General features: G+C 46.2%; 1 long non-coding RNA gene across 1 annotated transcript; it reads left to right on the forward strand.

The window, feature by feature from the left end:
• The first annotated feature begins 722 nt into the window (after window positions 1–722).
• Window positions 723–14,017, forward strand: LOC116970715. The gene is made up of 3 exons (XR_004411283.1): window positions 723–733; window positions 4,644–4,646; window positions 13,952–14,017. It is a non-coding gene; the product is annotated as an uncharacterized LOC116970715 (long non-coding RNA).
• The last annotated feature ends 13,963 nt before the right edge of the window (window positions 14,018–27,980 follow it).

Here is a 27,980-nt window from a genome sequence, read left to right on the forward strand (position 1 = left end):
TGCAGCTCAGGTCCTCGAGTCCTGGCTGGCAACATCCCTGTAAATCTTCGCTGCACCCTTTCCAGCTTGATAACATCTTTCCTGTAACTTGGTAACCGAAACTGAACACAATGCGTTAAATGTAGCCTCACCAACCTCTCACATAATTGTAACATGACCTTCCAACCTCTATACTCAAAACTCTGACTGATGGAGGCCAAAGTGCCGAGAGCTCTTTTGAGCACCCGATCTACCTGTGATGACACTTGCTCTTCAACACTACCCAGAGGCCTACCGTTCATCCTGTAGGCCCTGCTCATGTTAGACTTCCCAAAATGACTTCCCACATCACATTTCTCTGTATTAAATTCCATCAACCATTCCTCAGCCCACCTGGCCAAACAATCAAGATCATTCTGCAATTTTTGACAAGCAAAGTGAAGAGATTTGTTTCCACAGTGCTGTGCTGTACTGTTTCATGTTTTCCAAAACTATGCAGATTCCGTTTCCTTTCATTTTGACTAATTCGGAAGCCGTTTAAGTGGCTGGGCGTCACGGTGGCGCAGCGGTAGAGTTGCTGCCTCACAGCGACCAGAGACCAGAGTCCCCTGAGTTACTCCAGCATTTTCTGTTTATCCACAATAGATTTTTCCGATGGTCTCGCCTGTTGTGCTGGCTTAAATAAACCACTAGGGGGCTCACAACCCACAGAATATAGTTCTCAGCATTGTTGCGCATCAGTTCCAGGGACAAAGTCCAATGTCCGCAATGGAGCAGAGGTGAATCCTCAGAGGTACCCTGGCTTATGGATGGACCATTCAGAAGCCTGATAACCTGAAGCCTGAGGGTACAAAGCCGTTCCTGAGTCCGGTGGTGCGCGCTTTCAAGGTTCTGTACCATTTACCCGATGGGAGCAGGGAGAAGAAGGAATGACCAGGGATGCGATTTCACTTTGATTCTGATCTGTGAAATAAACCACTGAAGTGAAACGTACGGATTTATCTTCATAATGGCAACCATTAAAACCAAGTTCACTGAATCCAGACTTGTGCCTTTTTGGGATTTTTCTTTGGGAGTCATAGAGTCACACAACATGGAAACAGGCCCTTCGGCCCGACTTGCCCATGCCAACCAAGATGCCCCATCTACACTAGTCAGTCTTTGACCCATGAAGCGTGGAGACAGGCCCTTCGGCCCGACTTGCCCTTGCCGACCAAGATGCTCCATCTATACTTCTCCCACTTGCCCACGTTTGCCCCACATCCCTCTAAAAACCGTTTCTATCCACCAATATCAGCTAACCAGAAACTGGAGAGAACTTGACAGAAACAGTGAGCACATTACTAAAAAAAAGCTGTTAGCTTGTTCAAAGTTGTAAAACAATATTACACAAACCTAATCATCAACCCCGGACAGATTAAATACAGAGTCAAGTTTAACCCTCTGTCTATTAAAAACCGGTAATACAAGGATGGTGGAATCAATAGTCAATAGTCAGATTTATTCGTCACAAACACAATAAAGGGCAGTGAAATGAACTTGCCAGCAGCGGTACACTAAAAAAGACACACAAAACACAATAAAAATTGAACACACAAACATCCACCACAGCATTCATCACTGTTGGTGGAAGGCACAAAGTTCAGCCAGTCCTCCTCCATTTTTTCCCATGGTCGGGACCACAAACCTCCGCAGTCGCCGCTGCGGGCGGCCAGATGACAGGCCCTCTCATCTGGAAGGTAAGTCCCGAATCGGTGCTTCCCCACCGGAGGCCGCGGCTTCAGGATGTTGTAGGCCGCAGGCCGGCGGTCGAAGATCTAAGTCCCCGCTGTGCCGCGGCTCGAAGCACCGCAGACTGCGGCTTCAAGATGTAGGCCGCAGGCCGGCAGTCGGAGCCCTTCTCCTCTGGGGTCCCCAATGAGGGATCCCAGGCTCCGGACGCTGCGCCAGCTGGAAGCTCCGCAGACCAGCCGCTTCAGGCTGTAACAGTCGGCGGGCCAGTGATTGAAGCACTCCCTTCTGGCGACGCTGCTGAAGCTCCGGGCCCGACTCCGGGAAAGGCCGCACCAATCCATGGTGTTAGGCCGCGAAGGAGGCGACATGGAAAAAGTCGCCTCTCCATGGAGGAGGCGACCGAAAGCGGTTCCCCCCTTACCCCCCCCCCTCACCATCCCCCACACAAGACACACCAAGAGACATTAAAACAAACATTTGGACACACTAAAAAAAAAAGTAGAAATGACGAACACACTGCTGGCAGGGCAGCCCTCTCACACAGCGCCCCCACCGATGAATCCCGAGTAAAATGCAAAGTGCTGGAAGACCCCAACAGGTCAGGCAGCATCTTGGGAGGGAATTGATAGATGATGTTTCGGGACCCTTTTAAAAAACCACACACGGTTGCCAGGGTGTCGCCTGTATGGTCGCGAGTCGTCTCCTCAGTCGCCCACAGAGTCGTAGCGTCTTTCTGGTCGCCGCTGGATTTTTAGCGTGTTGAAACATTTTCGTAGACAGTCGATGACAGTGGGTTTGACGCCAACGAGCGTAGCTTGACTCTCCTGACTCTAATGTCGCCGGTGCTGACATCGTTTTTTTGTTGTTGTTAAAGTAATGATTCTAGTTAAAATTGTATGTCGAAGGGGGGTCCAGTCGCCGGTTTTTCGGCGACCTGCTACGACTATGACAGTCGCCGGCAGTCGCCTAAAAATAGTGGGACAGGCCCGTCAATCTTTTTCCCCAGGGTGGAAATGTCGAAGACAAGAAGGCACAGCTTTAGGGTGAGAGGGGCAACATTTAATGGAGCTAGTAGTGCAAGTTTTATTACACAGAGAGTGGTGGGTGCCTGGAATGCACTGCCAGGGGTGGTGGTGGTGGCAGCACGCCCGTCCTCAGGATCGAACCTGGGTCTCTGGCGATGTACGGCAGCAACTCTACCGCTGCACCACCATGCCGCCCTACATCTATTAACAAGTATCGACATCTTCTCCGCGGATTGTCACCTTGTCGTGGTGGAGAAGCTTGCGTGGTCCTGAGATCCTGAGAGCGATGCCGTCTGGAGCTATCTATGCTCCTGGTAGGGCCACCCATGGCGATAAGGTCGAGGGGGAGGTCTCTGACAAAGAGCAATCCAACCGAGACCTCAACGGTGGTACAGGCGGAGGATGATGGCTGACCTTAGTGGAGCGTCACAATGGCTGGGAAGGCGGATGAAGGCTGCAGCAGAAAAGGGTCTCCGGTCGTCTTGGACTCCATGCCACTGGATCCTGACCCAGATCTGTCAAGGACCGTGGGGTGTCTGTCTGTGCACCAGTCTCCCCACGTTAAACAAAGTCACGCACAGGCGTCCTCCATGAGAGGACAGTCATACTGGTTTTGAGTGACCGCCGATGATGATGATGAGTATTGACATGGACTTGTAAAGCTGTAACATGACTTCCTGACTCTAATGCTCAATATCAATATCCAAACACTCCCCACACGCCCACTACCACACCCACACTCACTTATCTACGCTCACCCAGCTTACAACTTTCCATCCATTCAGCTTTGGTGCACAACTCATACGAACTCACACTCTCATTCATAAACTTCCTATCTCCGAGAGTCATAGAATTATACATTGTGGAAACAGGCCATTCGGCCCAACTTGCCCACACCAACCAACATACCCCATCTACACTAGTCCCACCTGCCTGCATTTGGCCCATATCCCCCTAAACCTGTCCTATCCATGTACCTGTCTAATTTTTTCTTAAATGTTCCGATAGTCGTGGCGGTCACGGTGGCGCAGCGGTAGAGTTGCTGCCTTACAGCGAATGCCGCGCCGGAGACCCGGGTTCGATCCTGACTTCGGGTGCTGTCTGTACGGAGTTTGTACCTTCTCCCTGTGACCTGCGTGGGTTTTTTTCCGAGATCTTCGGTTTCCTTCCACACTCCAAAGACGTACAGGTGTGTAGGTTAATTGGCTTGGTATAATGTAAAAATGGTCCCTCGTGGGTATAGGATAGTGTTAGTGTGCGGGGATCGCTGGTCGTCGTGGACCCGGTGGGCCGAAAGGGCCTGTTTCCGCGCTGCATCTCTAAACTAAACTCAACTAGTCCCTGCCTCAACCTCCTCCTCTGGCAGCTTGTTCCGTACACCCGCCACCCTTTGCATGAAAAAGTTACTCCGCAGATTCCTATGAAATCTTTCACCCTCTCACCTTAGACGTACGTCCTGGATAGGTAGGCGGCAAGCACAATAGAATCTCCATCAAAGTGGCCTTGGGGAGAGTGGAATCCATTGGAGTGATTAACATGAAGTTGTCAACCATTGGCAGTATAGACAAGTACTTGTACCATTATTAGGTCTGAAGGTGGATCCCGAAATATCATAGAAACATAGAAAATAGGTGCAGGAGTAGGCCATTCAGCCCTTCGAGCCAGCACCGCCATTCAATATGTTCATGGCTGATCATCCAAAATCAGTAACCTGTTCCGGCTTTTTCCCCATATCCCTTGATTCCCATTTGCCAGCCTATCCTAGCCAAGTCTTGTCTCAAACCTTCAAAGTCTCCTTTCTTTAAGTTCAGGACCCTAGCCTCTGAATTAACAGTCACTCTCCATCCTAATGCACAATTCCACCATATTATGGTCAGTGTTGCCCAAGGGGCTTTGCACATCAAGATTGTTAATTAATCCTTCCTCACTACACAATACCCAGTCTAGGATGGCCTGCCCTCAAGTTGATTCCTCTACATATTGGTTTAAAAACCCCACCCCGTATACATGCCAGGAAATCCTCCTCCTCAGCGCTGTCACCAATTTGGTTGGCCCAATCTATATGTAGATTAAAGTCACCCATGATAACTGCTTTAGACTTTAGAGATACAGCGCTGAAACAGGCCCTTTGGCCAACCGAGTCCGTGCTGTCCAGCGATCACCCCGTATACTAGCACTATCCTACACACACTAGGACAATTTACAATTTACCGAAGTCAATTAACCTACAAACTTGTACGTCCTTGGACTGTGGGCGGAAACCGGAGCACCCGGGGTAAGCCCACACGGTCACAGGGAGAACATACAAACTACACACACAGACAGCACCCGTAGTCAAGGTCAAAGCCGAGTCTCTGGTGCTGTGTGGCAGCAAATCTACCGCTGTGCAACCATGCCACTTACCGATGTTCTCCAGAGAAGCTGCCTGACCCACTGAGTTACTCCAGCCCTCTGTGAAACGTCACCTATCCATGTTCTCCAGAGATGCTGCCTGACCCGCTGAGTTACTCCAGCACTCTGTGAAACGTCACCTATCCATGTTCTCCAGAGATGCTGCCTGACCCGCTGAGTTACTCCAGCACTCTGTGAAACGTCACCTATCCATGTTCTCCAGAGATGCTGCCTGACCCGCTGAGTTACTCCAGCACCTTTGCCATTGTGTCTAATTCATCTTCTCAAATCACACTTCCCCCCTCATCCCGCCATCACTTCTGACTTAGAAGATGCTTGCTTCAGCATCTAACTTAATTTCCTCATCCCCTTTCCATAACCTCATCCTGGTGACCTTCAGAGGACATAGGAGTTCCAAGGCCAGGCACTGCTGGACTACAAGAAACTGGAGAAGAGGTCGGCATCTTAGTTGGGGCGGCACATTGGCACAGCAGGTAGAGCCATTGCCAGAGACCCAGGTTCAATTCGGGTGCTGTCAGTGTGTGGAGTTTGCACATTCTCCCTGTCTTCGTCCTCTAGCGTGTGCCGTGCATAGCCTAAAGTTGTAGGTCAAGTGTCGACCCCCTGTGACCGCATGGGCTTTGGCCGGGTGCTCCAGTTTCTTCCCACATCCCAATGACCTGCAGGTTTGTCAGATAATTGCCGCTCTCTAAATTGCCCCTTGTGTAAGTATGTTGCAAAACCTACCTTGAGCTGGGCTGCAGGTCTGTCCCAGCCCGTGTGCGTGATTTTGGCGCCGTTGAGAGGGGGGCGGGTTTAAAACGCGATTTTCCCTAGGCTATTCAAATCGAGGTTGCTCAGCCTACTTAGTTGCAGACGAAAAATCGCTGCGAGGTTCGTTCGCTGGAGCTATTTTTAATTTAAATGGTTAGTTTAATTGTTACAGTAGGTTAAAAATTATCCTCTAAATCCGCGACCGCCGACAACGGGACGGATCCAATACAGGGGACAACGGAAGGTAGGTTGTTTATTTTTACATTAAAAAGCGCTACTTAAGATCCCTTTATACAAAGTTTTAAGTTGAGAGTAGCTAATTTGGGGGCCCATTAAATCCCGCAGTATTTTTCTGGGCATATGGGGGTACAAATCTACCGCAATGGGAACGTTCTAAACCAGCGCGTTCCACAGAGTTCCGCAGGATCCCACTTGAAAGCTGATTTAAATGGCCATTAATTTACAGCAATTGAACACTAAATCCCTTCCATTTGGCCTATAATTAATGTCAACGAGATATAAAAATCATATTTTATTGTGAATTATTTGTGAATGTTATTTGGACACTTAGGCTATTTTAAAATGTTAATCTTTTCTTAAGAAATGGATAGATGTTTAGATCTAGTAATTGAAGTTTGGAATTAGCTACAATTGGGTAACTAACTAATTATATGCTTTAATTTCAGGTCATCCAAGTAAGATTGTTTCATATTTGTTTCAGAATGCTTCAATCTATAATAACTGAAAATTTCTTTCAGTTCTCTTAATTTTTAAGAAAGTTATGGCCATTTCACTGTCCTCGATCACAGCTTTTGTGTTAAGTCAATGAAAAATCAATAGGGAACAAGATGCTAATTTCCGAGTAAGAAAATGGCCATAACTTTTTTAATACTGAAGATATTAAAGTGAATTAGGTGTCAAATTAAACTCATTTGTGTGCTTTATCTGATGGGATAAATTGCAGACTTGATTTTTTAAATCTCAAAATTTTGTAACATTGCTACCTTGTATGCTGGGTGAACGAATAATCCAGAAAGGGCTCTGGAACAGAGGGTGCTGCAAAAGAGTCGTTCAACCTGGATAAAAAAAATAATAGTGCAAAATTAAATAATTAGAGGCAATGTTAATATGTAACCGATAAATGAGGATCCCAGCTACTTTGGTAACTGGGTCCCTGGAATCCTGGATATTTAATATGTAATCGTTAAACAAAGATTGTATTGGTTTGGAAAATGATATGCATATGCCTCTAATAAAAATTTAAAAATTAAGTGCAAAAACAAATTCCAGAACAGCTCTCTCACCACGACCCTTGGTTCCATTTTGCAGATTTAACATTGAAGCAAATGAACCGAGGGATTTTCCATACGTACTCATTGGGTACAGAGTCAACATCCTATCAACAACGAGAGAGCGGTCCTGACCACCCATCTACCTCGTTGGAGACCCTCGGACTATCATTGATCGGACTTTATCCCGCACAAGCCATTATTCTCTTTATCATGTAACTGTACACTGTGGACGGCTCGATTGTAATCATGTATTGTCTTTCCGCTGACTGGTTAGCAGGCAACAAAAGCTTTTCACTGTACCTCGGTAGGCGTGACACTAAACTAAACTCAACATTAAAACACAGTGCGGTTGTTGAGAAACCAGGAAATTTGGCTCCTTAGCAAATGTTGACCTGTCACCAGGGGAAGAGATACTTCTCATCAATGCAGGTAATCTTGCAAAATACACTCACTGGGTAGTCCAGGTTGGATATGTACTGATTGGGGTGTTCTGATTGTATAGGTACTAATAGAACATAGAACTGTACAGTGCAGGAACAGGCACTTCAGCCCACAATGGTTATGCTGAAAATGATACCTAGCTGAACTGATCCCATTGAACTTCATGTGATCCATGTGCCTATCTAAAAGCCTCTTAAACGCCACTATCATATCTGCCTCCACCACCACCCCTGGCAGCACGTTCTAGGCCCCCACCAACCTCTGTGTACATATAAAACACACCCCACACATCTCCATTAAACCTTCCCCCCTTTCATCGTTTAGCTCTGCCCTCCAGTATTGGATAGATACTGATTGTATATGTGCTGATTGGATAGGTACTGATTGGATAGATACTGGCGATACTTTTGGCGATCGTTTCGCCGAACACCTCCGCTCGGTCAGCATTAACCAACCTGATCTCCCTGTGGCTCAGCACTTCAACTCCCCCTCCCATTCCGAATCCAACCTTTCTGTGCTGGGCCTCTTCCATGGCCAGAGTGAGATCCACCGTAACTTGGAGGAGCAGCACCTCATATTTCGCCTGGGTAGCTTACGCCCCAGCGGTATGAGCATTGACTTCTCCAATTTCCGGTAGCCCTTGCTGTCTCGTCTTCTCCTCCCATTCTCAGCTCTCCCTCAGCCCTCTGGCTCCTCCTCTTCCTTTCTCCTTTATTCTCCCCCCCCCCCCCACCCTACATCAGTCTGAAGAAGGGTTTTGGTCTGAAACGTCGCCTATTTCCTTCGCTCCATAGATGCTGCCTCACCTGCTTAGTTTCTCCAGCACTTTTGTCTATCTTGGATAGATACTGATTGGATAGGTACTGATTGGATAGGTACTGATTGGATAGGTACATATATACGTACTGATTAGATTGGCACGATTTGAGGGGTAGAAGCAAAGAACTACAAATTCTAGTTTACAAAACTAGACCCACAAAGTACTGGAGTAACTCGGTGGGCCAGGCAGCATCTCTGGAGTATGTGGGCAGGTGGCGTTTTGGGTCACGACCTTTCTCCAGACTAAGGCGGCATGGTGGCTCAGCGATAGAGTTGCTGCCTTACGGCACCTGAGACCAAGGTTTGATCCTGACTATGAGTGTTGTCTGTACGGTGTTTGTACGTTCTCCCTGTGACCTTTCTGGGGTTTTTTCCCGAGATCTTCGGTTTCCTCCCACACTCCAAAGACATACAGGTTTGCAGGTTAATTGGCTTGGTATAAATGTACAATTGGCCTTATTGTGTGTAGGGTCATGTTAATGTATGGGAACCACTGGTGGGTGCGGACTCGGTGGGCCGAAGGGCCTATTTCCACGCTAGTATCTCAGTTTAAAGGGTCCAGACCTGAAACATCACCTATCCATGTTTTCCAGAGATGGGTACTGATTGGGTAGTGCTGATTGAATAAGTACTGAATGTGTAGACATGATTGGATAGAATCAGAATCAGATTTTATTCGCCAAGTATGTTTTGCAACATACGAGGAATTTCAATGGCCAGGTCAGTCATACAATTAAAAGCAACAGATCACTCAAAAATACATTTTAACATGAACATCCACCACAGTGACTCCTACACGTTCCTCACTGTGATGGAAGGCGAAAAAAAGTTCAAGTCCTTCCTTTTGTTCTTCCTCGGTCATGGGCCTCGAGCTCCCCGTTGACGGGACGGTCTTGACTCCCTTAGCCGGCGGCGTTCGGGCCCTCCGCATCGAGGCGATCAGCTCCTGCATCGGGGGGGATGTCAGCCCCCCCGCGCCGGGCGATCGAACCTCGCTAGTCGAACCTACTGCAGCGTTGGAGCTCCCGACTAGCCTCACCCGAGACTGCGAGCCCTTGATGGTAAGTCCGCAGGCCGCGGTGGGAGCGATTCCAGGCGAGGGATCCGCTCCGATGTTAAGTCCGTGCCCCGCGGTGGGGCTCACGACAGTCCGAGGTGGCCTCCAGCTCCATCGATGGTAGGCTGCAGAGTCCGTAGAATGTGATCCGAAAATTGATCACATCTCCGGGAAGGTAGGAACTTGAAGAAAAGTTTCCCACGATTCCCTCCCCCCTCCCCGCACATAAAACAAACCGAAGTACATTAAAACAAACTTTTAACAAACGCTAAAAATAACAAAAAGATGATAAAACGAACAGACGGCCGGCAGGGCTGCCATCTCCCCGGCGCCCCCTGGTGGTCAAGGTATAACTATAGCTATCCATAGTTGGAGAGGGGTTGAATGATTCTTTGTCATTCCATCCAAAGAATTACTTACATGGCAAAAAGCAGCTGAACGTCACACTGCATTTACTGAAGTCCAGGCCAACAATATGAACCAAGCCTTGGACAGAATGGAGCGGTGTAGTTGCAACACCTCAGATACTTCTCCAGGTATAGTGGCCTTAAGATGAACTTGACCAATTAGCACTGGGCAGCAGATCAGCATATTTGTGACCATGTCATGTGTTATATTGGATTGGTTGATTCAAAGATACAGCATGGAAACAGGCCCATTAGCCCACCGTGTCTAAGAAATAACTGCAGTCGCTGATTTACATCGAAGATAGACACAAAATGCTGGAGTAACTCAGCGGGCCAGGCAGCATCTCTGGAGAGAAGGAATAGGTGATGTTTCGGGTCGAGACCCTTCTTCCATCAGTCTGAAGAAGGGTCTCGACATGAAACGTCACCTGTTCCTTCTCTCCAGAGATGCTGCCTGCCCTGCTGAGTTACTCCAGCATTTTGTATCTACCTTCCGTTAGCCCACCGAGTCCACACCGACCATCGATCACCCATGCGCGCTAGTTCTGTTATCCCACTTTCTCATCCACTCCCTGCACATTAGGGATAATTTTACAAAAGCCAATTAACCTACAAACCTGCACAGCATTGGGATACGGGAGGAAACCGGAGCACCTGGATTAAACCCATGTGGTCACACGGGCAAACTCCGTACAGACAGCACCCAAGGTCAGAGTTCAACCCAGCTTAATGACACTGTGTTCGCCCAACACTTCCGCACAATTCTTTTTTTTTTAAATTTCAAAATAGACTTTATTCAGGTAATAAATATATACAATACACGAACCGTGCAAAAAATTCATCCGACATTTTCGGAGGTTATACAAATTGTTCAATACAGTCTACATACATTGCTCAAATTTCACAAATCTGCCCCCCACCCGTTCCACGTATGTGGCCCACTGCCGTGGAATCCCTTACCTTATTTTGAGGGGCGTCTCCACCACACCCTCCTCCCCCCATGTCCAGCAGCGGAAGGACCCTAGACTGTGGTCCTCCCCCACCGAGCCTTGGCGTTGGCTGCACCGAGCTCCAGTGCGTCCCTCAGCACGTACTCCTGCAGTCTGCAGCGGGCCAGTCGGCAACATTCCCCGACGGACATCTCGCTCTGCTGGGTGGTGAACAACGCTCGGGCAGACCAAAGGGCGTCTTTCACCGAGTTGATGACCTTCCAGCAGCACTCGATGTCAGTCTCTGAATGCGTCCCTGGGAACAGTCCGTAAATCACAGTCCTCTGTGATGGGGCTGTTCGAGATCCTTGCATACTTTTCCAGACTCTTCTTGTGAATCCACACTCTGCGAAGAGGTGGGAAACCGTCTCCTCTCCATAGCAGCCGTCCCGAGGGCAGCGTGCGCTGGTAGTGAGGTTCCGACGGTGCAGGAAGGATCTGACTGGGAGGGCTCCCCTCACCGCCAGCCAAGCCAGGTCTTGGTGCTTATTGGTGAGTTCTGGCGATGAGGCATTTTGCCAAACAAGCTGGGCAGTCTGCTCTGGGAACCACACCACCGGATCCAACAAGTCCTTTCCCTGCAGTGTCTGCAGGACGTTCCTTCCTGACCACTGCCCGATGGACATGTGGTCAAAGGTGTTGGTCCGGAACAACCTTTCCACAAACGACAGATGGGGCGGCATCAACCAACCTGATCTCCCGGTGGCTCAACACTTCAACTCCCACTCCCATTCCGAATCCGACCTTTCTGTCCTGGGCCTCCTCCATGGTCAGAGTGAGTCCCACCGCAAATTGGAGGAGCAGCACCTCATATTTTGCTTGGGCAGCTTACACCCCTGCAGTATGAACCTCATATGTGGGATGTCAGACTTCTGTACCTCCTGCCCAACAGTAGCACCGAGAAGAGGGCATGGTCCTGATGATGGTGATCCTTAGTAGACTGATGCCGTCTTTTGAGACCACATCCCATGTAGATGGCGGACTGTTCAAGTGTTCAAGTGTTCAAGTGAGTTTATTGTCATGTGTCCCTGTATAGGACAATGAAATTCTTGCTTTGCTTCAGCACACAGAACATAGTAGGCATTTACTACAAAACAGATAAGTGTGTCCATATACCATAATATAAATATATACACACATGAATAAATAAACTGATGAAGTGCAAATAACAGAAAATGGGTTATTAATAATCAGAGTTTTGTCCGAGCCAGGTTTAATAGCCTGATGGCTGTGGGGAAGTAGCTATTCCTGAACCTGGTTGTTGCAGTCTTCAGGCTCCTGTCCCTTCTACCTGAAGGTAGCAGGGAGATGAGTGTGTGGCCAGGATGGTGTGGCTTTGATGATACTGCCAGCCTTTTTGAGGCAGCGACTGCGATAAATCCCCTTGATGGAAGGAAGGTCAGAGCCGATGATGGACTGCAGGAGTGGGGCGCCGTTGTGTATGGCTGCTCTGCCTGCAGTCCGTCCTGTCACCCTTTTTTATTTTTACTTTTAGTCCTGTTAAAAAACAAAATGTTTGTTGGAGGTCTTCTTTTATGTGGTGGGTGGGAGGAGGGGAAGGGAGAAACTTTATTTCCTAGTCCCTACCTAGTCGGAGAGGCAGCTTCCCTCCGAGCTGCTTCTTCACCCATTCCTCGCGGCCTACCATCGGACTGGAGCGGCGTTTCCTGTCGGGACTGGCTGGAGCCCCAGCTTCGGTGGCGGCACAGCGCTGGGATACCATCACGGAGCGGGCGATGTCTTACCGGGTCGCCGTGCGGTAAGCCCCGGAGTGCTTTGACCGCTGACTCCAACATCGAGGAGCTGTGGCTGCAGGCGGCGCTGGATTTAAAACACTGCGGAGCCTGGGATCCGAGATCGCCAGAGTCAGAGCTCCAACCGGCGCGGCCTGAGGACTTTGGGTGCCGCGGTCTCTGGGGAGGAAGTGGCTGCTCCAGACATTCCAAGCCGCTGAGGAGTGTTCACCCGACGCCGCAGTTCCATCTTCCCAGCAAGAGGGCCTGAAAACATCGGACTGGCTGCGGAGGCCACAAATAGGCCCTGACCTCGGGTGATCACACAGGAAGAGGACTGAACTTTCTGGTGCCTTTCCTCACAGTGGAAAATGTTGATTCTGTTGTGGGGGGATGTTCATGTTGAATTCTATAATGTGTTGTGTCATTTTTCTTTATTATTAATTTAACTTAATTATTTCTTCTATGTAAACACTTTGGTTTCAACGCGAGTTGATTTGAATGTGCTATATAAATAAAATGTACTTAAGGGCCTGTCCCACCTGCATGCGATTGCATGTGTCGAGCGCGACCAAACGTGGTCGCTTGAGGCGTCTGGCCGCCCGGGGCCGGTCCCACTTCGAACCGCGGAGACGTATGGAGTTGTGTGGGGCTGGTCCCGACATCGCGCGGGGCTCCGAAAATCCTGCACTGTCTGAAAATTCCGCACGACAACGCCCTGTCGGCCCGCAGGCGCATTGAGGGCGTACGCAGCGTCTCGACGGCGTACGCAGCGTCATACACCTAGCGCGTGCCGTCGCGTGATGACGTCACCGCCCGACGCCGTGCAACGTCCAAATTCAGTTGGCCCGCCTCCTGCCCAGCTTATTGGTGAGTATGACGTAAATTACGTCACGCACGAACTTTGCGCGTACTTACCGAATACTTAGCGCGTACTTATCGTGAACTTAGCGCGAACTCCGCTTCCGTTTGGTCGCGCTAGACGCTTGGAATCACATGCTGGTGGGACAGGCCCTTTACTTACTAGATGCCTTCGATGAAGTGACGCTGTAAAAGTGAAAAGAAATAAAATTGATGATGGAAAGGACATAAGTTCATAAGTGAGCAGAATTTGGCCACTCAGCCCAGAAAGATCGCTAAAGGAAATTCTCCAGCTAAATTAACAAATGAAAATGAAAACAGTTTAGTTCAGTTTAGTTTAGCCTAGTTTCATTTAGAGGAACAACGTGGAAACATGCCCTTCGGCCCACCGAGTCCACGCCGACCAGCGATCACCCGTACCTTAGTTCCATCCAACACAGTAGGGACAGAACCTACAAACCTGCAAGCCTTGGGAATGCGGGAGGAGGCCGGAGGACCTGGAGAAAACCCACGTGATCACAGGGAGAACCTGTGCAAGTTTCTCAGTACCGATAGCACCCGAGGTCAGGATTGAACCTGGGTCTCTGGCTCTGTGAGGCAGCAACTCTACCGCTGCGCCACCATGCTGCCCCTGATGGTGAATGGGTCAGAGGAGTTGTAAGATCAACAATGTCAAAGATTATAGACATGTTGAAAGATACAATGAAGACTTCACCCCAGTTGCAGTGATAGAGAATATTATTTATGATTGTATTGGGGGCTCTATTGGAACTGTGCAGGGGTTCAAACATACGATTGTGGGAATGATAGCCAAGATTATAGAGGGGTTCATTGACTGAGTACACGGTCCCACAGGACAAAGGATGTGAGGCTCATAAAATTAGGTTATTTTATATGGAGTAGAGACAGCCATTTAGTCACAGAGTGATACAACATGGAAACAGGCTGTTCGGCCCAACTTGCCCACACCACCCAACATGTCCCTTCTACAGTAGCCCCATCTGCCTGCATTTCACCCATATCCCTATAAACCTATACTATCCATGTACCTATCTAAATGGTTCTTAAACTTTGCGATAATACCTACCCCAACAACCTCCCCTGGCAGCACGTAAAAATACACCCGCCACACTTTGTGTAAAGAAGTTGCCCCTAAGTAGGGTGGCGCAGCGGTAGTGTTGCTGCCATACAATGCCAGAGACCCGGGTTCGATCCTGACTACGCGTGCTGTCTGTACGGAGTTTGTACGTTCTCCCCGTGAACATGTGGGATTTCCCCGGGTGCCCTGGTTTTCTCCCATGCTCCAGACGTGAGGTTTGTAGGTTAATTGGCTATTGTAAATTGTCCCTAGCCTGTCGCATAGGGTCAATGTGTGGACCATGTGGACTTGGTTGATCGAAGGGCCTGTTTTCACGATGTATCTCTAAACGAAAGGGATACGGGGAGAAAGCAGGAACGGGGTACTGATTCTGGATGATCAGCCAAGATCATATTGAATGGAGATGCTGGCTCGACGGTCCCAATGGCTACTCTTGCACCTATTTTCTACGTTTCTATGTTTCCAACCAAAGTTTGCTTTTTTTTTTTAAAATTATTTTCATTAGAAGCAATTGTACAAGGATAAAACATTCGTCATCTAAAGTTATACAATTATTGTACAGCTTAATTTTTAACCTTATCACCTGAAAATGAAAGAAAATAAGAGAGAGAGAACAAAGGGAAAAAGTGAGGTGAAAAGATAGCTCGAAAAAGCAGATAGAAAAGACCCCTAGACTACCAAAATAGTGTGGCCGAAAAGAAAGTAGAGATAAAAGAAAAAAAAAGAAAAAAAGGAAAGTGGAGATGTACCTGCCCCTCGTCCCCCCCCCCCCCCCCCCCCCCCCACCCCCGCCCACCTCACCCAACCCAGAATCATATTTAAATTTAGATTTGTGTTGCGCCATACTATCCTTGTAAGAATTCGGTGAAGGGTGTCCATGTCTTGAAAAATTGATCTGTTTTTTCTGCCAAGACAAGCCTAATATTTTCCAAATGTAGTATCTCGGACATGTTTGTAATCCACATCTTCACTGTAGGGACTGATGTGTGATTCCAAAATTTAAGTATTCGTTTTTTCGCCGTTATCAGGCCATAGTTAAGAAAACGTCTTTGAAATAATGTTAGCTCACAACCGGCTTCTGACGTACCTAGTGTGATCATTTCTATGTCGGGGTCCAATTTTATTTTAAGTATTTTAGAAACAATATCAAAAATTCCCCTCCAGAAGTTGTGTAACTTTATACAGGAAGCAAAGGAATGGGTTATGGTTGCTTCTTGGAGGAGACATTTATCACAAATAGGGGAGACATTTGGGAAGATCTTATTCAGTTTAGACTTTGAGTAATAAAGTCTATGCAGTATTTTAAATTGTATTAGCAAGTGCCTAACATTAAGAGAACAGTTGTGTATATATAGAAGGCTTTCCTCCCAACTATCTTTTAAAATTGTTAAACCCAGTTCATCTTCCCAAGCTCGCCTAATTATTTCCGACGATGAGTTTGTAAATTTAAAAGGGTATTATAAAGGTACGATATTAACTTATTTGAATCCGACTTTCTATTCATGCATTTGCCTAGTATGTCTGGAACCATATAATGACAGTCTTGTGTGTGTGATTTCACATAGTCTTGTATTTGAAGATATCTAAAGTATTGGCTACCTTTCAAATGATATTTCGACTTTAATTATTGAAATGAGAGGAGATCATAAAGGTGTCCCAGCTTTTTAATTCCTAAGCTTTCCCATTGTATAAACGCCATATCTAAAGTAGACGGTTTAAACGAGGGATTATTGACAATTGGTAAGAGAAGAGATAATTTCCTAATTTAAGGGTTGATTTCACCTGTTTCCAGATTCGTAAAGTGCTATGGATTATCGGAATTTTCTCATATGCTGATTTCTTCAGATTTATTGGAGAGATAAGAATCGCGCCTATATTAAAAGGCGAACAATCTTCTCTCTCCATTATTAGCCAGTTTACCTGTTGGCATGTATCGTCCATCCAATAGATTAAATTTTTAATATTCGTTGCCCAGTAATAGTAACAAAAATTAGGTAAAGCCAGTCCGCCAATTTCTTTAGGTTTACATAAATGTCGTTTATGAATTCTGTGAGTTTTGTAATCCCAAATAAAGTTTGTGATCATAGAATCGAGTTTAAAAAAAAAAATTTAGGGAGAAAAATCCATATTGATTGAAATAGGTACAGGATTTGTGGAAGGAAGATCATCTTTATGACATTTATTCTACCTATAAGGGAGATCGGAAGCGTTTTCCAAAATTGAATAAGGGCATTTAATTTGGTAATTAACTTTGGTAAAATTTGCTTCAAATAAAGAAGGGTATTTTCTAGTCATGTAAACTCCAAGATATTTAAATGAGGTCTTGAGGTTTTATTGACTTAATTTCACTTTTGTTCCAGTTTATTCTATACCCTGAAAAGAAACCAAATTCCTCTATAAGATTTAGTATGTTTGGAATACTAAATTGGGAGTTGGTAATATATAATAGTACGTCGTCTGCATACAGCGATATCTTATTATTAGAATCTTTAGTATTATAGCCATGTATGTCGGATGTACTCTTATACTTTCAGCTAAGGGTTCGATCGCAAGAGCAAATAACAGAGGTGATAAAGCACACCCTTGTCTATTGCCCCTGGATATTTGAAATTTAGGTGAGAGTGTTTGATTAGTCGGTATTCTGGCAGTCGGCTTGTTATATAACAACTTTATCCATGAACAAAAATTTTCCCCTAGTTGAAATTTTTGCAATACTGTGAAAATATATTTCCATTCTACTTGGTCAAATGCTTTTTCTGCATCTAGTGAAATGATTGATAAGTCTTCTTTTATCGTTCTATGTGAGTACATTATATTAAGCAGGCGTCTTAAGTTGTTGAACGAGTGTCTCTTGGGTATAAACCCAGTTTGATCAGGGTGTATTACTTAGTCTTCTTGCCAGGGTTTTAGCTAATATTTTCTGGTCTGTATTTAGCAGAGCTATTGCTCTATATGATCCTGGCTCATCAAGATCTTTATCTTTTTTGGGTATCAGTGTAATAGTTGAGTCGGCTAAAGTTTGTGGTAGTGTCTGTTCTTTAAATGCATGTATATAAAGGGCTTGTAAACGAGGGGAGATTAATTCATGAAACATGAGGTTTGTAGATTAATTGACTTTGGTGAAATTGTAAATTGTCCCAAGCCTGTCAGATAGGGTTAATGTGTGGACCATGTGGACTTGGTTGGTTGAAGGGCCTGCTTTACACAATGTATCTCTAAACGAAAGGGATACGGGGAGAAAGCAGGAACAGGGTACTGATTTTGGAAGATCAGCCAAGATTATATTGAATGGAGATGCTGGCTCGACGGGCCAAATGGCTACTCTTGCACCTATTTTCTATGTTTCTATGTTTCCAACTAAACTAAACCAAAGTAAACCAGCATTCCTATGAAATCCTTCCGCTCTCACCTTAAACCGTCCTCTGATTCTCGATTCCCCTACTCTGGGCAAAAGACTCTGTGCATCTACCCAATCTATTCCTCTCATGATTTTGTACACATGCGCTGGGTCCTAGTGCTAGTCCCCCTAACCCAGGGAACCTCAATGGTTGTTCCACTGAGTCTTCCCCTTCCCCCTCAAGTCATTCCCCAAGGCTCCGTACTCGGCCCCCTCCTCTTCATCATCTACATCCTCCTCCTTGGTCAGACACTCCGCCACTTCAACCTGGACTTCCACTGTTACGCCGATGACACCCAGATCTACCTCGGCACCAAATCACCCCACAACCCTCTCCCATATCAACTCCTGTTTGTCAGCTATAAAAACCTGGATGCAACATAACTTCCTCAAACTCAACAGCGATAAGACAGAATTCCTCCTCATAGGCTCCAAAGCCACACTCAGCAAAATAAATAACCCCACTCTCACCATCGACGGCACCACTGTCTCCCCATCTCCCCAGGCCCGCAACCTAGGCGTGATCTTTGATTCCACCCTCTCCCTTGAGCCTCACATCCGCCATGTCATTAAAACCTCCTTCTTTCATCTCCGCAACATCGCCAAACTCAGACCCTCTCTCACACCTCCAACTGCTGAAAGACTCATCCATGCCTTCATCTCCTCCCGACTGGACTATTGCAACTCACTTCTCCTTGGCATCAGCTCCACCTACATCAACCGACTCCAACTGGTCCAAAACGCAGCCGCCCGACTCATCACCCACACCAAATCCTGGCATCACATCACTCCAGTCCTCAAACAACTTCACTGGCTTCCCATCTCCCACCGGATCACCTACAAAATCCTTATCCTCACCTACAAAGCCCTCCACCATCTGGCCCCTCCATATCTCACTGACCACCTCTCCCCCTACCAACCCTCACGGTCCCTCAGATCCACATCAGCCGGTCTCCTCTCCATCCACAAGTCCAACCTCCGCAGTTTTGGGGACAGAGCCTTCTCCAGGGCAGCTCCCAGGCTCTGGAACTCCCTCTCCCAACTGATCCGCAATTCCGTGTCCCTCACCATCCTCCAGTCCCACCTCAAGACCCATCTCTTCACCTCTGCCTATCCTTAGCCCCACGTCCCCCTCCCTTTTCATCTGTGCATTAATTGCCTCATATTGTGTTTTGAATTGAATTCTGTCTTTACTTTGTGTACTAGTCATGTCTCTACTATTTATTTCATTCCCCTTACATGTTTTTCCTCTACCTGCTAAATTTTTCTAAGGTGTCCTTGAGACTCTTGAAAGGCGCCCATAAATAAAATGTATTATTATTATTATTATTATGTGACCCCAGCTCTTCCCACCCACACTACAGTCCTCATACCCCCTCCCTCCCTGACCACCCACCACCCCCCACCAGACATCGCCTCGACCTCAGTCCACTCACCTGCCTTCCTCCGGCCCAACCCCCATCCTTGCCGTGTGTTCACCATCCCCCCTGACCTCCCCCTCTCTGATACCAAATGGTCTGTCCTCAGTAGAGGCCTCACCTTTGTCCCCCTCCGTCCCCACCTCAATGATTTCCGCGCCCGCCACGATGTGGAGCTCTTCTTCCGTCGCCTCCGCCACAAAGCGTTCTTCCATGGGAAGTAGTCCTCGCCCCCCAGTGATGACCCCTTCTCCCATCTCCAATGCACCCCCTCCTCTTGGACCCCCCCCACATGGCCATCTTCCAGCTTTAGACCTTTTTATTTTAAACTGCCGGCGGGACATCAACCGCCTCAACGTCTCCACTTCCCTGTCTCACTCTAACCTCTCCCCCCCCCCCCCCCCCGAACGTACAGCCATCCACTCATTCTGCAACAACCCAGACTGGGTGATCAAACCCGCCGACAAGGGAGGTGCCGTGGTAGTCTGGCGCGTTGATCTCTACAAGGCTGAGGCCACGCGCCAACTCTCAGACACCTCCTCCTACTTACCCCTGGACCATGACCCCACAGACGAGCACCAGGCCACCATCTCCAGCACCATCACTGACTTCATCAACTCCAGCTCCCTGCCCCCCCAAGCCTCCAACCTCATCGTTCCCCAGCCCAGCACAGCCTGATTTTACCTTCTCCCCAAAATCCACAAACCTGACTGTCCTGACAGACCGTTGTGTTCAAGAAGGAACTGCAGATGCTGGAAAATCGAAGGTACACAAAATTGCTGGGGAAACTCAGCAGGTGCAGCAGCATCTATGGAGCGAAGGAAATGGGTAATGTTTCGGGCCGAAAGAAGGATTTCGGCCCGAAACGTTACCCATTTCCTTCGCTCCATAGATGCTGCTGCACCCGCTGAGTTTCTCCAGCATTTTTGTGTCCTGGCAGACCCATTGTTTCTGCCTGTTCGTGTCCTTCCGAACTTATTTCCACATACCTCGACTCCATCCTATCCACCCTGGTTAAATTCCTCCCTACCCAAGTTCAAGACACCTCGCACGCTCTTCATCGACTCCAGGACTTCCGTTTTCTAGGCCCCCATTCCCTCATCTTCACCATGGATGTCCAGTCACTCTACACCTCCATCCCCCACCAGGAGGGTCTCAAAGCCCTCCGTTTCTTCCTCGACCGGAGAACCAACCAATCCCCGTCTACTGATACTCTACTCCACCTAGCGGAGCTGGTCCTTACTCTTAATAACTTTTCGGTTGACTCCTCCCATTTCCTCCAAATACAAGGCATAGCTATGGGCACGTGCATGGGCCCCAGCTGTGCCTGCCTCTTTGTAGGGTACGTCGAACAATCCTTGTTCGAGACGTACCGTGGCCCTATCCCCGAACTCTACCACCGCTACATCGACAACTGCATTGGTGCTACCTCCTGCACCCACACACAACTCACTGATTTCATCCATTTCACCACTAACTTCCATCCGGCACTCAAATACACTTGGACCATTTCCGACATTTCCCTACCATTTCTTGATCTCACTATCTCCATCTTAGGTGATAGACACCTGACCGACATCCACTATAAACCCACTGACTCCCATGGCTATCTGGACTACACTTTTTCCCATCCTGCTTCCTGTAAGGACTCCATCCCCTATTCCCAATTCCAAGGTCTACCGTGCAACTGCACCCAGGATGAGGTGTTCCACACCAGGGCATCGGAGATGTCCTCATTCTTCAGGGAATGTGGGTTCCCCTCTTCTACCATAGATGAGGCTCTCACCAGAAAGCCATGGAGGCCAAGTCAGCGGACATTTCGAAGGCAGAGATTGACAGTGATAAGGAATGATGAGGGCAGTGGTAATGAACATTAATGAATGATAGTGGTAGCAATAATTATGATAATGTTGCCTATTTCCTTTGCTCCATAGATGCTGTCTCACCCACTGAGTTTCTCCAGCATTTCTGTCTACCTTCTCATTTCTCATTCTTGCTTCTGCGGTTCAATATCTCAATGGTACCTACATGTACCTACGTACAGTGAAATTCCTATTTTTTGCACACAATTCAGTTTAAAAAAATCTTCCTGTACACAAGCACAATCATATTTAGGTACAAGAGTATAAAAACCGTAGATATCACTAGGGCAGTACATAAGTGTCGCTACATTTCAGGTGCCATCTTGTCTTCTTCAAGCTCAAAGTTCTTAAATACATTCTCAAATAGGACCAGAGGCCATAGCCACAGATTAAAAGGACATTCCTTTGGAAAGGAAATGACGAGGAATTTCTTTAGTCAGCGGGTGGTGAATCTGTGGAATTCATTGACACGGAAAGCCATGGAGGCCAAGTAATGGACATTTTGATGGCGGAGATTGACAGTGATAAGAAATGATAATGGCAGTGGCAATGAACATTAATGAATGATAGTGGTAGCATTAATTATGATAATGACAGTGATTAAGAATATCAATGACATTGATAATCAATGATAATAAATTTGGTAATGTAGCAACAGTGATAATCAAAGGTGATGATAATGATAACGATGACAATGACATTGATGATGATGGCAATGACATCGATGATGATGGCAATGACATCGATGATGATGGCAATGACATCGATGATGATGACAATGACATCGATGATGATGGCAATGACACTGATGATGATGACAAAGACATCGATGGTGGCAATGACATCGATGATGATGACATTGATGATGATGGCAATGATATTGATGATGATGACAATGACATTGATGATGACAATGACATCGATGATGATGACAATGACATCGATGATGATGACAATGACATTGATGATGATGACAATGACATTGATGATGATGACAATGACATCGATGATGATGACAATGACTGATGATGATGACAATGACATCGATGATGATGACAATGACATCAATGATGATGGCAATGACATCGATGATGATGACAATGACATCGATGATGATAGTGATGATGAATAATGACAATGATAATAAATGATAATGACCGTGAGGATGAATAATAATGACCATGAATATGGATAATTGTGGAATATTGTGAGCAATTTTGGCCGCCATATCTGAGGAAGGATGTGCTGGCTCTGGAGAGGGTCCAGAGGAGATTTACAAGAATGATCCCAGGAATGATTGGGTTAACATATGATGAGTGTATGATGGCACTGGGCCTGTACTCGCTGGAGTTTGGAAGAATGAGGGGGGACCTCATTGAATCTTACCAAATAGTGAGAGGCCTGAATCTGTGGAATTCTTTCCCGCAGAAGTCTCTGGAGGCCAAGTCAATGGATAATTATAAGGCAGAGATAGATAGATTCTTGATTAGTAGGGGTGTCAGGTGTATGGGAAGAAGGCAGGAGAATGGGGTTGAGAGAGAAAGATCAATCAGTCATGATTGAATGGCAGACTTGAATAGACTGGATGGGCCGAATTACCTAATTCTGCTGCCTAGTACTTATGAACTTTTCAATATAGCCATAACTTGTTCTTAAAGGATGTGGGCTGATGCTCAATTCCAAATGATCCAAGAACTTTGCCTGATACTTTACTGCAATACAGAGGGAATAGGCAGGCAATAGACAATAGGTGCAGGAGTAGGCCATTCGGCCCTTCGAGCCGGCACCGCCATTCAATGTGATCATGGCTGATCATCCCCAATCAGTACCCCGTTCCTGCCTTCTCCCCGTGTTCCCTGACCCCGCTATCTTTAAGAGCCCTATCTAGCTACATTAACTTGATTGAATATTAAATAACAACCCCATCTGCCTCTCTAATGCCACACCACAGTTATGTTCCTCCCAATGTCTTGGTCACTCATTTTTTCTCAGCCAACATTTCGACTGGTGATCTGACCATTTATTTCACTGGTGTTGGCAGGATGCTCTTGTTTGATAGTTAGATGGTTTGGCCCTTACATCACAACAATGGTCACATCTCATAAGCTTTATTCAGTGTAAAAATAACATGTTGAGTGGTTCCAAAACCATACAGTGAGCAATTATATATTTTGCCACTCCACCGTCAGTTATTTGGACACATCTTTTTTTTTATCATTGCGAACACAAGGAACTGCAGATACTGGAATAATAAGCAAAAGATAAAGTGCGGGAGGAACTCAATGGGTCAGGCAGCATCTATGGTGGGAAATGGACAGACAACGTTTCACACTGAAGGAGGATCTGCAGAATGTTACTAGTAGGCCCCTCTCGGTCATGACTGACCATGGGTGATGCATCCTGGTCGGATGCAAGCCTGGGCGATGTCATATGGAGGACATGCTGTTGCCCATGCAGCACGTCCCCCCTCTCCACGTCGCTGATCGATCCAAAGGAACAGCAGGGCTGTTACAGTTCGGCACCAGCGCCGTCGCAGGAGCTGCAGAGCGATGTTGTAGACAACGACGAACTGCCTTAGGGGCTCCGACTCCGGATTTTCTTGAAGTTTACTCCTGGAGCCTTTTCCATGACTGGATATGGCCACAAGGCAGTGGAGGTTTTAAATCAGAGTTTTCCCTCTCCTAGATGGACTGCCTTCCCAGGCTGACGAGCCCCATCGCAATGTTTAAGAAACATTTAGACGCGTACATGGAAAGGACCAGTTCAGAGGGATATGGGCCAAACACAGGTAGGTGGGACTAGTATACATGGGACTTGTTGACCGGTGTGGGCAAGTTGCGTGCAAGGGTCTGTTTCCACGCTGCAAGACTCTTTGACTCTACGACTGTAAGGGTCCCAACCTGAAACACTCTGTCCATTCCCTCCACATAAGATGCTTAACCCACTGAGTTCCGCCAGCAGTTTGTTTTTGTTATCTTGTGATCCCTTCCAGTCTGTTACATAGCTGCCAACTTCTTCTTCTTGCGTATGGCGTACACAGCCTAAAGTTGGAGAGCAACTTATTCTATTTGTTTATGCACGTCGGATTGATTACAGGTTGGACCACGTGAAGGTTGCAATCTCCCACCCCGCTGCCAACTTGAAGAGATCCCTTTATGTCAACACCTAAACCACTAGAACTGTAGACCATTCAGAGGCATATTCATGGATTGGTTCCAAGATGTGGTAATCCCCGGATGGTGTGTCTGGGAGAAAGGTTTTTTTTCTCATAACTCCATGCTCATGTGATAGGAGCAGAAATGGGCCATTCGGCCCATCAAGTCTACTCCGCCATTCAATCACGGCTGATCTACCTTTCCCTTTTAACCCCATTCTCCTGCCTTCTCCCCATAACCCCAGACACCCGTACTAATCAAGAATCTGTCTATCTCTGTCTTTAAATTATCCATTGACTTGGCCTCCACAGCCTACTGTGGCAATGAACACCACAGGGATTAAGGAGGACTATCAGGTGGGTTCCCAATATCACTGTGGGGCTTATATTTGTACCAGGGTACACAGAGGATGCAGTGGATTTGGGGAAACACGTGCAAAATGGAGACACCCTCCAGAATAAATATTAACCATTTTATTTATTTAGACTTGCATCAAGCCATGAACAGTACAGTGATCACTTTAGTACAGTTTATACACTTTTATTCCCCATCTTTTCTCCATGATTGATTATAAACTAATCTCACTCAGCCGTACAATAAGTTGGTTATTGTCCTCATAAATGCATAGAAGCAGAATTAGGCTATTCAGCCCATCAAGTCTACTCCGCCCTTCAATCATGGCTGACCTGTCTTTCCCTCTCAACCAAATTCTCCTGTCTTCTCCCCCATAACCCTCGGCACCCTTGTTCATCAAGAGTTGGTCAATCTCTGCCTTAAAAATCCTCCCTCTCGACCCTCCCCAGAGCCAGAACATCCTTCCTCAGATTTGGAGCCCAAAACTGCTCACGATATTCCAAATGCGGTCTGACAGGTGCCTTCTAAAGCCTTCGCATTACATCCCTGCTTTTATATTCTAGTCCTCTCGAAATATATGCTGGCATTGCATTCGCCTTCTTTACTATCGATTCGACTTGCATAATTGACATTGGAAATCCTACACCAGCACTCCCAAGTCACTTTACCCCTCCGATCTCAGAATTGTCTCCCCATTTAGAAAATAATTCCCACTACCAAAATGCATGACTCCACTACACTTTGAGTTCTCTCCTACTCTTCGGGTACCATCTGAATTATGCATAAAGGAATGTGCTCGTGTAGACGCTAATACACGTATTAAAAGTTATCTTGTCTTCTCGCCCTAAGAGACGACGAGTTAATTTATTGGAGTGCGCGACGCCCTTTATATCATTTACATTTGGCAGTAATTGTGTTATGACTAAAGTTGTGGCTCGCTGCGCTGAGCTAAAGTTCCAACCCTTAAAAATAGGACACAGGAGCACAAATAGGAATGAACAGGAGGGTTTATGAATATTTGAAAAGTTTAAAAAAAATGCGAACAGCCTTATTCGGCGTCACTCAGAAAGTTAGAAAGCACCCCCTTGGAGAACAGCATCCATTGCATATAAAAGCCACTCTCAAACTCTGCGTATCTCTCAATTTCACGATCCCCCCGATGCTTTACAGCGCGCAGACATAATAAGACAAGGAAGAAACAAGCGTTGGTGACTTCGCCATAATTTATCTCTTCATATACGATTTTAAGAAATTTTGAAACACCCTGTAAAAACATGCAAATCTTTAATTGAACCGATGATGCACTCATGCGCAAAATCTCCCAAATTGTGCTTAAAACGTTGCCTGTGCTAACTAGAACTCAAATCTGCACCTCACAGAGTTATTTTTAAAGAAAGGCTTTGGATGAAAGCAATTCATTTTTTTTCTCCTCAAAAAAACGCTGTGAAATCTTCATCAGAAACAGGAGAGCGGTTTATGCGGCGATTCGCCTTTTACACCCCCTACGCCACCGATGGTGCGATTTACATTGACCGGATAGTGAAATGTAAACCGCTTTCTAACGTAGATTTTGAGCATTAAATATGCTTTCCGTATAATTGTAAAGACGGAGTTGCTCGAGTGACCTTGCGTCTTTTTGTTTCACTTGAAGATTAATTCAAACAGAACAAATTCCCATTGAAATCTCATCTCAGAAGCCACTTCTGCCGGCTAGACCGATTTGTCTTACAAAGTGATGCTGTCCACATTCTACCAGAGCCCAGGGTCGCGAACACTCCCTGCACGTAAAAACCCCAGAGCACACAACCTTTCAACAGGACATTTCGATGTATCTGACATCTCCCTATATCTTAATTTTAAACTTTGAAAAAAGTTTTTTTTTTTAAAGACAAATTCTAAAAGTAGTCTCATCTATGTCAGGCAACTTATATATTTACCGATGCCTTTTTTATTTAAAGTGTTTTGTAAACATACTTTCAGATTATAGTCTTTTTGTCGTTACGTGTTTTTTTTAACCTATCCTTATTTTTTATTTACTTTTGTTTATTTTGCTAAATCCGAAATAAAATAAAAAAATGTGTGTTTTTTCCGTGACTAGCAAAAGTGCTTTTAAAACCAGAGCATCATTAATATACCCTTCCTATCTTTCCTGGGGGGAAATCTTGTTAAAGTTGTGTGCCTGCTTGCGATGAAAAACAATGGTCCTTTGACACTTTACAATTGATATGTTTATTATTTAGCGAATGCGAAAAGCTACTTTTGCTATTTATTTATTTTAAAAAACTCCTGCGCAAAAAAATGTTAGCGGCTGGTGGGGTGTGTTAAAACCGACGCCACCAGACTAAACAATCGCCAAGTAAAGTTTGCTTAAAAGGCCGCCCGAAAATAAAAAGGCAGCTTTGTTCCCATTTAACTTAGTCGCATGTTAAAATATTTTTGTTATGATAATATTGCAAAAAGCGAGATGCAAAGTAGCCTATCATATCAAAGCGCTGCCTTTAGAATATGAGCGCCCCCGGTACCTCAACTTGGCGCGTTTAAATGCACCCGTTTAAAGGCGATTGTCTCTTTGGCTCTAATGACATTTACCGGATCAGAACATGCTGTTAATTCGATCATCAAGCTTTGCCCTCTTGAACAATGCCAGAGTAATTTTTCCCAAAGTTTGTTAAATTGATCAAAATTAGGCAAATGAATGGGGATCGCCAGGCTGTGGTTAGTTGCAGGTGACACTGAATAATACACATTTAGACCAGCTGCATTTCCCTTTTACTTTTTTCTTTTCTCTCTGTCTCTTTCCTCCACAATGCTTAAAGATCTCCCATTATTAAAATTTAGGCCAACGAAACTATTCATTCGTTTCAATGGACATTTTCTTATAGGATAATAGGCTACAAATTGAGCTCACCAAATCGAATCCGGCGGTGGGTGAACCCGCGTGCCAAAGTCTGCTGGTCTGGTTTAACAGCGAGCAATCTTCGTGTGCCAGCCCTTGCTCACACACCTGCCGAGGTCTCCAATAAATAATGAGTGGAAACAAAAAGCTTGCCATCTCCCATAAACTGGATGTGTCACCAAGTCGTGTGAGAACAAACGGGAGCCTTCCCTTTCCCTTGAACTCGGCGGAACAGCCTATTAAAGGCTTACTTAATTACTTTAATGACTCCGGACATGCTTGGAGGCTGGGAATCGC

The sequence above is a fragment of the Amblyraja radiata genome, chromosome 3 (assembly GCF_010909765.2).
Source record: "Amblyraja radiata isolate CabotCenter1 chromosome 3, sAmbRad1.1.pri, whole genome shotgun sequence".
Taxonomy (NCBI): domain Eukaryota; kingdom Metazoa; phylum Chordata; class Chondrichthyes; order Rajiformes; family Rajidae; genus Amblyraja; species Amblyraja radiata.